Source organism: Rattus rattus, chromosome 9, assembly GCF_011064425.1.
Source record: "Rattus rattus isolate New Zealand chromosome 9, Rrattus_CSIRO_v1, whole genome shotgun sequence".
NCBI classification, from domain to species: Eukaryota; Metazoa; Chordata; class Mammalia; order Rodentia; family Muridae; genus Rattus; species Rattus rattus.
In genome coordinates, this window is record NC_046162.1 from 49,685,176 (window position 1) to 49,702,816 (window position 17,641).

The window sequence follows — 17,641 nt, forward strand, 5'->3', positions numbered from 1 at the left end:
GCTTGGCAATGGGCAAGCTGGAGTGCATGAGGTAGAGGCTGCCCCAGGCAGAGAAGTTCATAAAGAGAGAGGGTGCATACTGCAGCATACGCCGTGACATACTGTAGCTTCTGAAACGTGAGTGTGTGTGAGTGTATGTGTGTGTGTGTGTGTGTGTGTGTGTGTGTGTGTGTGTTGGGGGGGTTGCAAGGATGGATGGTGGTTATGAAGGGACGGGGAGATGAATGGGATTGGGGTGCATGATGTGAAATTCACAAAGACTCAATAAAAAGTTAAATAGAAAATAAATAAATCTAAAAAATGAAGATTGTCCATGATGTAGATGAGATACCCGAACCAATAGACGTGTAAACTAGGACACAGAAGCACAAGGAACATGGAAAAACAGGCATCACACAACATGTCTGCTTAAAAGACCATGATTCCTCAACCTCAGAACCCAAACACACCCAACAGGTAAGATGAGATCTGAAGGTTTCAGAAGTTCTCTGGTGAAAACGGCCAGTGACCTACGAGAGGCTACAAGCAAGCAGGTGAGTTCAGTCAGGACCTAGAGAGGAAGGTCAGCAACAGAGACGAGAAAGTCAGCATGAAGGACGAGGAAACCAACCATGTGGATAAAACAGAACAAAACAAAAAACCCAGAAACATGGAGGAAGATTCAGCAAGGAAAACTCAGGGGATGTAGGAGGGCGACTAAGTCCCCTACCTCCAGGATCTAGTTTACGTGTCTGGCTGACTGAGGCTCGATGACTAGATTTCATTTTCTGGGGAAAAACTCCCAACTAAGATTAGTGGCCTCTCATGGTTGAGGTGGGGTCTTATTGTTGAGGGTACCATACACTCAGGACTCAGATGATTTCAGCTGGCTCTGACCTCAAAGTCTCTTTCTTATGGTTCAGCTTCCATGGTTCCAGAAATGACTGTGTAAACCGCTAAGGAAGGGAAGCAATAGTCCTTCCTACCCTGTAGTAGAAGCCAATTAATCTCTACTCAAATCCACCCAGAGCATCGGCGGCAGCATCAGTGGCAGTCGCTCCTGAGTGGTCCTTGCTACCTGCCCCAATGTTCTGGGTTCCCTAATGAAACGCACGCACGCACGCACGCACGCACGCAGGCACGCACGCAGGCCACTTCCAAACCTCCGCGTGGCTGATATACTTCCTGATAATCCCAGCTCATCCCTAACTCACCTGTATTCCATCTTGGCTGCCCCAGACCCAGACCTTCCACCCTCCTGGGTCACAATCCCCAACTCAAACGTGATGGCTATGCCCTCTCTTCCACACCTTTCAGGCCTAGTCTTTACTCCTTTCCCAGCGTGGTGGCTCTCTCTTTCCTCTTTTCACCGGCCCTTACCCAGGGATCTGCCCAGCCAGTGGTCACCGGCAACTTTATTTACCAATCAAAACCAATCGGGGTTGGGGCAGGGTCCCTCAGCATCTTACCTGCAGACACGCAGATTCCCAGGTAATTTTGGGGACCCAATAAACATAATACAAGCGTTAGACCAAATCCATGACACTACTCAGGGTAAAACCTATGACCCACCACAGTTGGCTCGTGGCGAGATATGTATGAAGGTGCTATAAGTGGCATTTGCACGTTGGTGGAGGTTGACACCTACTCAATAGAAGGAACCATGCCTTGTACAGGAAACCTAGTCAGCCTCCCAGGGCTATCGAGGTCACGGAGCTGAGAAGAGAATGTATTACCACCAGTGTTGTTTTTCTTCAGAGCCTACTTTTAATATGGGTTCTTAAACACTTCTAGCCCACCACCCACCAGAGGTAGTGGAAAAGAAAGGTTACTAGGATACGGGGAGAGGAGGACCTGTTTAGAAAACTGGTAGTTCCGTTCGCAGGTCAGCAGCGGCAGCTTGGTATACTTGGAAACCCTTCGCAGATGAACCACCAGTTCAGTTCAGCAGTGTTGGGATAGCAGACACAAATCAGCAGTGGTGGCATGACCGGGCAGCTATAGCCAGGCCTCCGCTGAGTCAGCATGAGTCAGCAGGGACACCTAGCAGCGAGGATCAGCAAAGACACAAGAGGGGCAAGAAGAGTTGCAAAGCCAGCTGTGCAAGCCCCATCACTCTCCACTCAGTCCTTTCTATGCTCCCTCCGAACATCACATGCCCTCCATGGGTCTTGCCCCACCACGTGCCTTGCCTCAGCATGTGAGTCTGTCTTAACAAAACTCCATGTGAGTCTGTATTGGCTGATGTCACTCTGCTAATCAGCCCCATCCAGGGAAGTGGTGAGAAGCCGCCAGCACACCACCAGAAGTATTTTGGTGCATTTCTCTCTGTGAAGCCAGGACCAATGGAGTTCAACGCAATGCTAGGTGAACCAATACACGTGTGTCATCAGCGAAGACTCCTTTACCACGTGTCTTTTCACGTGTTGGCTTTAGCCAACATCCTGTCCCCTGTGTCTGCTTCAGCGAAATGTTCCTTCACGTGTCTGCCTTAGTGAAACATCCTTTCACCTGTGTCAGCTTTAGGAAAACACTCCTTCACGTGTCTGCCCCGGCAAAACAGCACCTGACACAATTGACGTTCCAAAGAAACCATAAGTTTCCACTTCATACCACTTCGCTAGACAAGCGTAACTTCTAAATCTTGTCCTGTAGAAATCACCCTTGTCAAAGAAACCTCTCTTTACAGCAAATGGAGACCACCACGGAAGACCACGACCGGACACAATGCAGAGACCAACAGACCGTCGGAGGCCCAGTCCCAACAGAACACATCTACATCATAGCTTCTGCACCTACGGCTCAGGGAGCATTGTGGAAAGAGGGCGAAGGGTTGTAAGACCTAGGATACAGAAAGTGAAACAGTCTTTTGTAGGTGCCCCTGTGTAAACAAGGCCAGAGTAATGATGATGTTGATGGACATGTTAACATGGAAGGGGGAAATTAGGGATGAGCCTCTTAGTGTTTGTCCAGAGTGATTAACTTCGACCCATGTATACGCTACCAACAGATGGACTCAGCAGGTTGTACTCATATACGTTTGTACGTACACACATACATGTATATAACACTAATAAAGAAAAAGAGGCTATCAACTTCAGATTTGGGGAGACACATGGAAGAGTTGGAGGAAGGACAGTTGGGAGGTGCTGGAGGAAAGAAAGTGGTATGATTCCAATTCAATTTAAAAAATACATTTAGCCCAGCTTGGTGGTATATGTCTTTAATCCCAGTGTTCAGGAGGCAGAGACAGGTGGCTCTCTAAGTTTGAGGCCAACCTGATCTACAGAGTGAGTTCCAGGACAGCCAAGGCTTCACACAGAATCCCTGCCTTGGAAAAATATAATATTTAAAACATAATTATGAACCATGGCTGGAGAGATGGCTCAGTGGTTAAGTGCACTGGTTGCTCTTCCAGAGGACTCGGGTTCAATTCCCATCACCTACATGGTGGCTCACAACCATCTGTAACTTCATTTCTAGGGATCTAAAACCCTCTTCTAGTGTCCTTGGTACTTGGCACACATGTGGTACACAGCTACACATGTAGGCAGAACACCCTTACACATAAAACAGGTAGACGCACACTAGCCTAGTGCTTTACCATTGGGCCATCTTCCCAGCCCTAGACGATGAGTATTCCAGACCCGGAGAGATGATGCTTCAGTGGTTAAGAGTGTGTACTGCTACAGCCGAGGACCTGAATTTTGTTCTGAGCACCCGTACCAGGGAGTTCACAACTGTAACGCCAGCTCCAAGGGCATCAATAGTGCCCCTAAGTCCTGATCTCTAAGTGCACATGGACCTAACATGCATATACCCATAGACATACACATAATTCAAAATGAAATAAATCTTTTAAAACGCCAACAAACAATAAGTGTACCAAACCATTTTTATGCCCTCTTATGCTTAGAGGTAGGTTGTTTTTAAACAAGGTCTGATGGTTAATATCGACTGTTGACCTGACAGAACATAGAATCTGAGATCTGAGACAAACCTTGAGGCCCGTCTGTGAGGGACTTTCTAGACTTGGTTAACTGAGGTGAAGGAACCACCTTCAGTATGGGCGCCATCACTCCATGGGCTGTGTGCTAGCTAGCTGCTCAGGCTCCTGCCACCAACTCTCCCACTGAGCCCCCCTTAGCAATCAGAACTCCCCCCCCCAAGCTTGCAGTTCTCTCTGGGACACAGAGTTGATAGGAAAGCACTCTCTACGGTAGCCTCTTAGGTCTCCTCCTTCCAACAGCAGCATGAGTTTGCCGGCCCTGTGCCCTGTCCCACATAGACTAAGTCAGACTGAATCACACGGAGTGGAACTTCTCAGCAGCCCCTGCAAACCTGTAAAGGTAGGTAAGTTTCTGTTTCTTGGGAGCTGAAGGCCCTTCTCTCCTTTTGAAACTTTCCTCAGGCTATACTTGGCAGCTCTCCCCAATACAGCTCTCAGGATTCGAAGGGAAGGCTCTGTGTTTCTCTGTCTCTATCTCTCTGTGTCTCTCTGTTGGTCTGTTTATCTCTGTATCTCTCTGTCTCTGTGTCTCTCTGTTGGTCTGTCTCTGTCTGTTTCTCTGTGTGTCTTTCTCTGTCTCTCTGTCTCTCCAAAGTCTTAGCAAGCTGGCTATGCTGTATCTCTCCTAACTTCTTTCCCCACTTCAAGGCCTGGTCACGTCCCCACCTCCAGTGATCAGGAAGCTCTCTCTTACTACAGCTCCCCCTGAAGGGAAATTCTGTGTGACTTCTCTATCGAACCTGCCATGCATCTTATTTCTAACAACTCCCTGTCACAATGGACTCTGCCTTTAAACTATGAGCCACCCGACCCCCCCTTCCCTCCTTAAGTTCTTTTGTCAAATTTTTTCTTTTGAGATAGGGTTTCTCTGTGTAGCCCTGGCTATCCTGGAACTTTCTCTGTAGACTAGGCTGGTCTTGAACTTAGAGATTTGCTCCCCTCTGCTGGGATTAAAGGTGTGCACCACCACAGCCTGACATTTTTTTTTTTAACATATAGTCTTACTTTGTAACTTAAACTGGCTTGAACTCAGGTTGACTTTGAACTTGGAACAATTTTCCTATCTCAGGCCCACAAGTGCTAGGATCATAGGCAAGTGCCACCATTACCAACTAGAAATATTTCTGAATAAAGCAGTTGCCACAAGTCAAGGAACACACCTATTCCCTTCCTTCTATTCAGAGACTAGATGTGGGGAGAGCAGATCTCCTCTGATCTCTCTGACCTGGAACTAGTGAGACACATGAATAGAAATATGACTACACACACACACACACACACACACACACACACACACACACAGTTCTGAGAGATAACATATCTGAGTCTATTGAGTCCTTATTTTGGGCAGCAGATGGCCAATGCACAAGAGACATTGTTAAGACCCGCATCAGCCTTGGGACTAAGTTGAAGACTTTGGGACTTTGAAAGCCCTTCCAATTGTCCTTGAAAACCGAGGTATGGGTTTAGAGGTCCTCATGATATGGCTGTCAAGCGCTTATTTCTTAGTACCACCGACATGCATCTAAAGGAGGGCTACTCTGTCTTTGAGCAGTTGCAGCCACGTGTGCTGTTTTATGAGTCACAGGACTTTACCTTTGAACAGTTCATTCTGGTGTTCGTTGGATGATGGTGGGACTGATGGATAAATAACAGGCCATTTGGCTGGACAATCCAAGCACTGTTTTGCAGACTGCCTTAGTCCTAGAATAAAACCTTCTGTTCCCAATAACAGACCCTGCCTCTGATTGGGAACGCCACGACTCAGAAATTCTTGCTGCTGTCTATGGTAGCCAACCGGTTTGCTAGATCAGCTACTGACAGCTGGGGACTGGGAGCTGTTCACTGATGGAGCCGTCACACGCAAGGATGCGGCTGCCGAGGTGGCCATGCTAGGGTGATATCGAATAAAGAGCCGATACCCACACCCTCTTGCCTAGCAACTCTGCGTAAAAGGCTGAAATTATTGCACTCTCTAGGGGCTTATAGCCCTAAGGCAAACAGGGAAGCATTGACACTGGCTTCAAATATGTCTTTACGACAGTGCGTGAACGTTGTATGACTTTTCCTGCACCATACATAGAGCTCTTTGGAAAGAAAGAAGGTCACTAACTGCGGGAAGTAAACCTATCCAAACTGCATTGGAAAAAGGAAGCCCTGGCCATCGCTTTACCTGTTAAACAGCCAGCTATTGTACACTGCTGGGGAACGGGAGACTGGCATTCACAGGGCTAAGGGAAATCAGAATGGACGCACCTGCCAAGTAAGGTGCTGGGAGAAGCAGCTGGCTGGGGACTTTGGTCCTTATGATGGTTTGAATGGGAAATGTCCCCACAGACACTTGGTCCTCAGCTAGTGATGCTGTTTTGAAAGGCAGTGGAACATTTAGGATCTGGGGTCTATTTGGAGGAAGTAGGTCTTAGTTGGGGATGGATGTTAGGGTAAGTTACAGCTCAGCCTGGTTTCTGACCCAGTTGTTCTCTCTGCTTCCTGGAATGTGCCATGTGACAAGCAGCTGCCTTGCACATGATCTGGTATGAAAGTGAAATGTCCCCAGGTGGTGGCACTATCTTGAGAGGTTGTGAGACTTTATGGACGCTCAGTCTACTTGGCCAACATAGGACCATGGTCTTTTGGCTTCTGCGTTTGTGTGAGCATGGGCGTGTGCATGCTCACCATCTCCTCCTCTCCAACCTCCCCCTCCCACCAAGGCTATGGAGGGCAGGGGCTATAGCTCAGTGGGTGAGTGTTAACTAGTATGCATGAGGCCTACCTAGGTTAGTGAGTCTTAGTCTAACTAATGCTGTGACCCTTTAATACAGTTCCTCGTGTTTGGATACCCCCAACCACAAAATTATTTTCATTGCTTATCCATAAATGTAATTTTGCTACTGTTATGAAACCTGGTGTAAATGGGACCGATGTGTTTTCTGACCTCTGCTGAAGGGTTGTCAACTCCAAAGGGATTGAGACCCCCAGGTTGAGAACCACTGCTACTAATCTTCAATACAGGAGAAACAAAATAACATAAAACTTCTGGATCAACTTTGTCAAGGGCTGTTTAAAGCGAGATACAGTGTTACTTTTTATGCCGCTCTCAATTCCAGTGGCAAGTTGAAATAGTTTGAGTTACTTTGAAATGATGGTTGGGAGACAGAGCCTCCACGGTCAGTGTCCGTGATAGTAAACCTTGACCTTCAACTTGATAATGATCAGAGTCACCATGAGGGGAAAAATCTCTGGGGCGAGTCAGTGATTATCTAGATTGGGTTAACTGGGGTGGAAAGACCCACGTGAAGTGTGGGTGGGACCATCTCCTGGGCTGTGCTCTCTGGTGAGTTCATGAATCCACTCATTGTTCGGTGCTTTCTGGCTTGGATGTGACGCGAACGGGTGCTTCCCGTTCACACTGCTGACTTGCTCGTTAGGATGGACTGTCCTCTCCAACTGTGACCCTTTGCTTGCTTTCGTTGGATGTTTCATCACGGTAACAAGGACACCAGCTGATACAGTGCCCCACCTATTGCTGCTGAAAGCTGAGCCAGAACTTAGCAGCACATACAGCAACCAAACCACACACTAACCATTTTGCTCTCTCCAGGCCGACTGGCCAAGCCGCTCTACCTCTCATCCTGGAGACACGGTCCTGATGAAAACTGGGAAAACTCAATGGTCTGGCAAACAGCTGGCTGAACACTGGAAAGGCCCATCCGATGCACTCGTTACTTTTGCTTCACCGAGTCTTACAGAAACTCTTTACATAAAAGATTCATGGAGGCAGAAGAAAGGCAGCCCTGCCTGAGGAAGCCATTTGTAACTGCCCTTTAGATCCACCCGGATCTGCACACTGTTGGACGATCTTAACCGTCTCTTCTGAAGACAAGGGTCATAATTTTCTATTGCTGGGATAAGACACCATGACCAATGTATGGAAGAAAGAGTTTGTAGGGCACTTACGGTTGTTTCAGGGGATACGTTCATGATCATCATGGCGGGGAGCATGGCAGCAGGCATGGTATTGGAGCAGCAGCTGAAAGCTTACATCTTTTTTTTTTTTTAAAGATTTATTCATTTATTATATATAAGTACACTGTAGCTGTCTTCAGACACACCAGAAGAGGGCATCGGATCTCTGTACAAATGGTTGTGAGCCACCATGTGGTTGCTGGGAATTGAACTCAGGACCTCTGGAAGAGTAGTTGGGTGCTCTTAACTACTGAGCCATCTCTCCAGCCCAAAAGCTTACATCTTGAGACAACAACCATGAGGCAGAGAAAGGGAAGAAGGAAGGGAGGGGGCAAGGGAGGGAGGGAGGGAAGGAGGGAGGGAGAGAAAGAGAGAGAGAGAATTGGGAATGGCATAGGCTTTGAAGGGACATCCCTCTTCCAACAAGGCCACACCTCCCAACCCTTCCAAAACAGTCCATTGACTGGGGAATCAAGCATTTAAATAAATGAATCCCCAGGGGACCATTCTTATTGAAACCATTACGTCAAGCTAACAAAGAAAGGCACTTGTTAGGTTAGTGACCTTCCTTCTGCGCCTTTGCTGCTCTCCATGTCACCTGCCTGATGAGATCATGGCTTAACTATAATAACACGCTTTTTAAAAAAAGATTCATTTATTTTTGTCGTTACATAACATGTATGTATGTGCCTGTGTGTATGTATGTGTACCACATATGTGAAAATGCCCACGTTGGCCAAGATCTCCCGTAACCGAAATCACAGGCAGTTGCCATCTGCCTAATGTGGGGACTGATCCCAGGTGAGCCATCGCTCCAGCCCAGTGGTTCACATTTTATTGGCTGGGATTTGTCAAGCTTCAGTCAGAGCATGGCTGTGGTAGTAGGCGAATGTGCCTTCCATCCAATCTGTTTTCACTCTCGGGTTGTTGGAGGCACACTCCTGACGAGAGACAGAAAATCAAGTATTGTTCTGGAATCATCTAGTCCTCCTCTGAGGTGTTATCTATGTCATTTCAGTTATTAACTGTGGTTAGAGCCAACCTCAAAGGAGTTTAGGCTTAGTGCCAGCACCCCTGATGACGACGGCGACGTTTAATAGTATTGGACAGTACACACGAAGCTATTCAAACGGGTCTTCCGTAACCACACACCTTCAGAAGGGCACGGAGAGGCTGAATCTCATCACGCCAAGACCTTCTCCCTGCCTCTGCCCTCACACAGCTTGAAATGGCATCAGACCAGTTGGCTTGCATCCCATGGACCCAAGATGGACAGTGGGGTTGTAATAGAGGAGAGGAATTCTTACACACACACACACACACACACACACACACACACACACACACACACACACCTTGCTTGAGAGTAACTGGGTATGTGGACAGTGGGGCTGTATTAGAGAGTAATCCTTACACACACATGCACATGCGCACACGTGCACTCGTGCACACACACACACACACACACACCCCTTGCACACACACACACACACCTTGCTCGGGGTATCTAGTAAGCCTGTGTGCCTCTGTGGAGACTAAAGCAGGGTGTCATGTGTCTCGCTTGCTCTTCACCTTACTGCGCTGGGACTGGGACTCTCACTGAGCTGGAAGCCTGTTGCTTGGCTACGCTTGCCGTAAACCGCACCTGCTGGGGCTGCAGGTACGGGCTACTATACTTTTACTTGGGTACTGGGGATTTGAACTGTGGTCATCAGGCTTGCGAGGTAAGCGACACAGTAATCTAAATTCATGCGAGGCTTCTGCCATGCCTCCCCCTCAGCTCAGCTCATAGGCACTGATGTTCAAAAGCCATGTATTTCTTTGCTTTTCTGCTTCTTTTTCTTTTTGAATCATGGTCTTGCTATGTAGTCCACTGTGGCCTGAACTGAACTCTTGGTTCTCCTGCTTGTTTCACTGGTGGCTGGGACTACAGGTGTTTGCCACCAAATTCTGGCATGATGAAATGTTTGTCTGAAAACAAAATGCAGCTGCTGGCCTCAGAAGGTCGAGGACCTGGGTGTGGGTTTACTTTGGAAGGGGAGAAAGAGATCTTGTGTGTGTGTGTGTGTGTGTGTGTGTGTGTGTGTGTGTGTGTGTGTGTGTGTGTGTGTGAGAGAGAGAGAGAGAGAGAGAGAGAGAGCATGAGACAGAGACAGAGACAGAGAGAGACCACAACTCTTTTTTGAGGTGCAGTCCTGTTCCTGTATCATTCTTCAGCACTGTCCACATTTCTTCTCCCTAACCTGGAACTTGACAAGGCTGAGTAGCCTTGTGAGCCCCAAGGCTCCCTGTCTTGGTCTTTCCAGTTCTGAGCGCCGCCATGTCCAGCATTTTTTCTTTTCCTTTCTGTAGATTCTGGGGCTCCAACTCAGACCTCACGCTTGCAAGGCAAGCACTTTCCCAGCCCAGCATTTCCCTAGCCCTGAGAAGGGAATGGTGTTCCGGGAAGAAAATCTCCATCTAACACGGGGTTTCTTGTTGCTGCATTGAATAATCTGTTTTCCCCAACTAATTTCTGTCTCCTGGGTTTTAGCTAAAATGATACGGACGTTAGATTCTGGTAACAACGTGGCTATGGATGGATGGACCAGTGGCTGTGAGACTCTGGCCACTTTCTCTATTCTTCGGGCCCAATTTCTCCTGCTTCGTGGCCAGTCTCAGGTATATATAAGTACTAAATGGGCCTCAGAACCTACCCCAAAATTGATGGCTTAACAAACACTGTGGGGTAAGGTTGAGTAAGGCTGAGCAAAGGAGAAAGGGAACGGATAGAGGAAAGAGTACTGATGCTTAGGTTGTCAGAAGTATGGAGGAAGACAGACTAGAATGGAAACAAAACATCACTGAGTGATGGTGGTGCACTTCCTTAATCCCAGCATATGGGAGACAGAGGCAGGTGGATCTCTGTGAGTTCAAGGCCAGCCTGGCTATGGCTCAAGTTCTAGGACAGCTAAGACTGTTACACAGAGAAACCCTGTCTCAAAAAGTCAAAAGGAAGAAGAAAGAAGAGAAGGGAGGGGGTAAAGGGAGGGGAAGAGGGAGGAGGAGGAGGAGGAGGGAGGGACAGAAGGAGGGGGAAGGAGGAGGGGGAGGAAGAAACAAAGGTAGCAGAGAGAACTTGGAAATCCCCTCATGATTTGAGGGCTCTTGCATCTTCAGGGCCCTAGCCCTTCCTGTTGATGGAGCTGGCCTTGGATTAGGTTGGTGGTAGGCAGGGACTAGGGTTGATGGAGGTACTGGGTGCGTGGTTCTGGGATGGCCCCAGGTGTCCGTCTTCCCTCTTTCTCACTTGGTCGTCCTTCCTCGCTAGCTTTTCGGAGTTCCTCATTCTTGGGATTTAGAAGCGGGTGTGTGGTGCTATCTTGAAGGGACCAGAATCCTTTCTAGGCCACATCTTCTTTCACTTCCCGCTCTCGAGGTTCCTCAAATTGCTGGAGTCTCCAAATCCCCCAGGAGAAAGTTCACATTTCTGCTCCCATCTCCCAGGATGCACTGCGGGAGGCTCAGGCCTTCATTTGGAGCTCTCGGGCCTGGTGTGGAGTGGTTCTGATTCCTGTCATTTCCAGAGGAGTAATGTGGATCAAGCAGTCGGAGTGGGGTGAAGGTGGGGGCTTTCTCTGTAGCAACTGGGGAAGGTGAGGAGATAGATGAACGGATTTTACTTAGTGTGTACTATGACCTGGGCTTCGAGTTAAGGTCAGCATTAGACTCCTTACATCAACCCGTATTAATTCCCGTAAGACAGAAGGAGGCGGGTCTTCATGAAACCAAGCTTTGTTAGCTAAAGAAACAAAACATTCGGGCATGCTGAGTAACTTTTCCCAGGTTCAAAGTTCACATTTGCTTGTTTAACTCCAAGGCCTCACCTGGTTTCCAAAAGAGAGTCATTTTTTTTTTAAAAATATAGTTTGCCCCCAATTTCTATTTAAAAATATTATCATTATTTATTTTATGTGTATGGATATTTTGACTACTGTACGTCTGTGTACCAGGTGCATGCCTGGCCCTGTGGAGTCCGGAAGAGGATGTTGGCTCCCCTGGAACTGGAGTTACAGATGGTTGTGAGCCAGGTTGTGAATGCTGGGAGTTGCACACAGGTTCTCTGGAAGGGCTTAACCAGGAGCCATCTCTCTAGCCCTCCTCTTTTTCCCTTGCTTCCCCTTCCCCACCCTTTTTGAGTATGGTTCTGGGCATGGAGATGGAGTAGTGACTCAAGTTCTTCGTGAAGCACAAGATCACACAATTTACATTGGCAGAAAAGCATATAGAGAGACAACGCAGTGACACTGCTTTCAGGCATTGTATCTCACGGGGGCCTGGGGCTGGGGGGCGGAGTCTGTGTGCAGGTGCAGCTGTCCCAGGGTGGCCCTGAATGGTACTGGTGGCTTACAACTGAAGAGACAGCTTCTGTTCAAATGCGCTGGAGAGATGGCTCAGGGGTTAAGATCACTCTCTGCTCTTCCAGAGGTCCTGAGTTCAATTCCCAGCAACCACATGGTGGCTCACACCCATCTGTAATGAGATCTGATGCCCTCTTCTGGTGTGTCTGAAGACAGCTACAGTGTACTCATACATAAAATAAATACATCTTAAAAACATGGGACTTTTTCTTAATTTTATTTTCATTTGATTTGATTTGATTTTTTTCAAGCCAGGGTTTCTCTGTGTAACCCTGACTGTCCTGGAAATTGCTCTGTAGATCAGGCTGGCCTCAGATTCAGAAATCTGCCTACTTCTGCCTCCCAAGTGCTGGGATTAAAGGCTGTAATTAGTTCTTTTGCGAAATGAAGTATGTTGTTTAGCTTGGCCTTGGCCTTTGCTTAAACAATCCCTCTGATTCAGTCTCATGAGTACGCAGGACTACAAGCATGTGGCACTGTGCCCACTTGGCCATCTATATATTCAATTTCAAACCTTCCTGTATTTGAGACGCCCGTTCTTGAAGGAAAGCATAGCTATCCCATGTCACTTGGGATTGTCAGGGCTGGTCGGGTTGTCTGAAGCTACTTGCTGGCGGATTTGGATGTATGGGATCTAGTGCTATGACCGAGATGATTCTCCTGGAGCCTCATGCCCTCTTTTAGCACTAAGTCCACGTTTTCCAGATGGCCTTGAACTCAGGGCCTACATTCCCTACATCTCATATTATTTTGGGTTGTATTTGAGTAGATGGAAAATCACTAAAGCTGTACCTCATAGTGCTTTGAATGAGAATGACCCCCATAAACTTGTGTTTGAGTGCTTGGTCCCCACTGATGGAACTGTTTGGAAAGGATTAGGGGGTGTGGCCTAGGCATGGGTTCTGGGGCATCTGAAGCTCCCGCCATCCCCAGTGCACTCTCTGCTTTGTGTTAGTGGAGTAGGATGTAAACTCTCAGTGGCTGCTCCAGTACCATGCTTGCTGACCTGCTGCTGTACTCCCTGTTGCTATGCCCCTGACATGATGGCGATGAAACTATAAGCTTCAAATAAACCCTTTCTCCTATATATTGCCTTGGTCATGGTGTTGTGTTATAACAGTAGAAATCCATCTAAGACAAACCTTCTTGTTATTGCCTTGCTGTGGAATACAGAATCTTTTATCATTTAGTTTTTCAGTCTCTGAAGGATTTAAGGTTACGAGACATGTATTCTGTGTCTGATTGACTTGTTACTCTGATAACCTGATGGGGGAATGCTATGGTTTATATGTATTTGAACTGGCTCATGTATTCAAACACTTGGTACCCAGCTGAAGGTCCTGTTTGGGAAGGTCATGGAATCTTTTGGACACAGGAGACAAAAGCTTTCAGGGGTGGGGCTCATGGGTTCTATTTCCTCTAATTCTGACTCAGTTCCTGCTTCCTCTCTAGCTGCTGAGATGTGAGAATCTCACATTGCTGCCACAACACTGCCCACGCTCCACTGCCTACTGCCCAGTGCCCACCGTCCACTGCCCACTGCCCATTGTCCATTGCCCACTGCCCACTGTCCACCACCCACTGTCCACTGCCCACTGTTCACCACCCACTGTCCACTGCCCACTGCCCACTGTCCACTGTCCACTACTTACTGCCCACTGTCCACAGTCCACTGCTTACTGTCCACTGTTCACTGCCCACTGTTCACTGCCTACTGTCCACTGTACATCCTCTACTGCCCACTGTCCACTGTCCACTGCCCACTGCCCACTGTTCCACTGCCCACTGCCCACCGTCCACTGCCCACCGTCCACTGCCCACTGCCCACCGCCCACTGCCCACTGTCCACTGTCCACTGCCACTGCCCACTGCCCACTACCCACTGCCTATTGTCCACAGCTGTATTGTATCCCTGCACATAGCATAAATCCCCCTCCCCCCATTAAGTTGCTTTTTTTTTTCGGTTTGGATATAATTTTTTTAATTGGATATTTTTACTTTACATTTCAAATGGTATTCCCTTTCCCCTCCTCCTCCCCTTCTTCTATAAGGGTGTTCCCCTCCTCATCCAAACCCCCCTTCCCGCCCCCCAACATTCCCCTGCACTAGGGTCCAACCTTGGCAGGACCAAGGGCTTCTCTTTCCATTGGTGCCCAACAAGGCCATCCTCTGCTACATATGCAGCTGGAGCCCTGGGTCAGTCTATGTATAGTCTTTGGGTGGTGGTTTAGTCCTGGGAGCTCTAGTTGGTTGACATTGTTGTTCTTATGGGGTTGCAAGTCCATTCAGCTCTTTCAATCCTTTCTCTAATTCCTTAACCGGGGGTCCCGTTCAGTGGTTTGCTGCTAGCATTTGCCTCCGTATTGGACATGCTCTGGCTGTGTCTCTCAGGAGAGATCTATATCCGGTTCCTGTCGGCCTGCACTTCTTAGCTTCATCCATCTTTTTTTTTTTTTTTTTTTTTTAATTTTTTTTTCGGAGCTGGGGACCGAACCCAGGGCCTTGCGCTTTGCTAGGGCAAGTGCTCTACCACTGAGCTAAATCCCCAACCCCAGTTTCATCAATCTTAATTAGTTTTGGTGGCTGTATATATATGAGCCACATATAGGGCAGGCTCTGAATGGCCATTCCTTCAGTCTGTGCTCCAAACTTTGCCTCCATATCCCCTCCTATGAATATTTTTGTTTCCCCTTTTAAGAAGGACGGAAGCATCTGCACTTTGGTTTTCCTTCTTCTTGAGCTTCATGTGGTCTGTGGATTGTATCTTGGGTAATTCAAACTTTTGGGCTAATATTCACTTATCAGTGAGTGCATACCATGTGTGTTTTTCTGTGATTGGGTTACCTCACTCAGGATAATATTTTCTAGTTCTATCCATTTATCTATGAATTCCATGAAGTCATTGTTTTTGATAGCTGTGTAGTACTCCATTGTGTAGATGTACCACATTTTCTGTATCCATTCCTTTGTTAAAGGGCATCTGGGTTCTTTCCAGCTTCTGGCTATCATAAATAAGGCTGCTATGAACACAGTGGAGCATGTGTCTTTGTTGTATGTTGGAGCATCTTTTGGATATACACCCAGGAATGGTATAGCTGGGTCCTCAGGTAGTGCAATGTCCAATTTTCTGAGGAACTTCCAGACTGATATCCAGAGTGGTTGTACTAGTTTGCAATCCCACCAACAATGAAGGAATGTTCCTTTCTCCACATCCTCACCAGCATCTGTTGTCACCTGAGTTTTTGATCTTAGCCATTCTCACTGGTGTGAGGTGAAATCTCAGGGTTGTTTTGATTTACATTTCCCTGATGACTAAGGATGTTGAGCATTTCTTTAGGTGCTTCTCAGCCATTTGACATTCCTCAGCTGAGAATGTTTTGTTTAGCTCTGTGCCCTATTTTCTAATAGGGTTTTTTGATTCTCTGGAGTCTAACTTCTCGAGTTCTTTGTATATCTTGGATATTATCCCTCTATCATATGCACTGGTAAAGATCTTTTCCCAATCTGTTGGTTGCCATTTTGTCTTAATGACAGTTTCCTTTGCCTTACAGAAGTTTTGCAATTTTATGAAGTCTCATTTGTGAATTCTTGATCTTAGAGCATAAGCCATTGGTGTTTTGTTCAGGAAATTTTCCCCAGTGCCCATGTGTTCGAGACTCTTCCCCACTTTTTCTTCTAATACTTTGAGTGTATCTGGTTTGATGTGAAGGTCCTTGATCCACTTGGACTTAAACTTTGTACAGGGTGATTAGAATGGATTGATTTGCATTCTTCTACATGCTGACCTCCAGTTGAACCAGCACCATTTGTTGAAAATGCTATCTTTTTTTCCCTACTGGATAGTTTTAGCTCCTTTGTCAAAGATCAAGTGACCATAGGTGTTGGGGTTCATTTCTGGGTCTTCAATTCTATTACACTGATCTACCTGCCTGTCTCTGTACCAACACCTTACAGTTTTTATCACTATTGCCTGTAATACTGCTTGAAGTCAGAGATGGCAATTCCCCCAGAAGTTCTTTTATTGTCGAGAATAGTTTTTGCTATCCTGGGTTTTTGTTATTCCAAATGAATTCACAAATTGCTCTTTCTATCTCTGTGAAGAATTGAGTTGGAATTTTGATGGGGATTGCACTGAATCTGTAGATTGCTTTTGCCAAGATGGACAGCAGCGGAAAGCATGAGTCCTGAAAGTCTTGGCTGAAAACTTCCCATTGCTGTCTGCTTGTAAAACAAAGAAAGCTTGCAGAATGTCTATGGCTTAAAAAGCCCAGAAAGGTTAATGGTTGGCTCCTGCTGTGTTCTGAAAGGCAGAGAGGATTTTGCAGAAGCATGACCCTTGGCCAGTCTGGGGCTTAAAAGGCTCAGTAGATGTAGCTTCGAAGAGAAACAAAATTTAAGACTATTTTTAACCAACTTCTTCCCCTTATATTCCTTTTATAGTACTCTAATGATTATTATTATTATTTTTTTTTTCAGAGCTGGGGACCAAACCCAGGGCCTTGCGCTTGCTAGGCAAGCGCTCTATCACTGAGCTAAATCCCCAACCTTGATTATTATTTATTTAAAAATTTTGGGATGGCCTTACTGTGTGGTCCTGACTGACTTGGAACTTGCTGGGTAGACAAGGCTGGCCTCTCATCCTCCTGCCTCTTCCTCCCTAGTGCATGCCCCTAGGCCTGGCTTTCGTTTTATATTTGAGGATACTTTAATTAATTTATCCTAATTATCACATGAAAAATCTAGCAGAAAGGTCATGTTTAAATAAATCTGGCAAGCTTTTTGAGTAAGCCTGTGGTAGAAATTCTAAGGGTAAGATATAAAGGCTGGGGAGAGGGCTTGGCAGGTGAAAACACACACAGAGGACATGAGTTCAGGTCCTAGCACCAGTGCTGGGTAGCGCACAACCACCTGTAACTCCAGCTCCAGGAGGATCGGATGCCTTCTTCTGGCCTCCAAAGGTACCCACGCTCCTGTACACAGGTCCACATACAGATGCACACATACAAAACTAAAACCTTAAAACCAAACCAAACAAAAACAAACCTTCTCAGTGTTTTACCAGAGTGGTAGGGGATAGTATATTTTAGAACTGATGGCATCTTAAGCTTGACAAAACGTAGTAGTTCGTATTTCATTTATTTTTTAAGGTATATTTATTTATGTATTTTATGTATTTGAGTGCATGTATGGCTGCATGACAGAAGAGGGCATCAGATCCTACCATAGATGGTCATGAGCCACTATGTGGTTGATGGTAATTGAACTCAGGAACTCTGGAAGAGTAGCC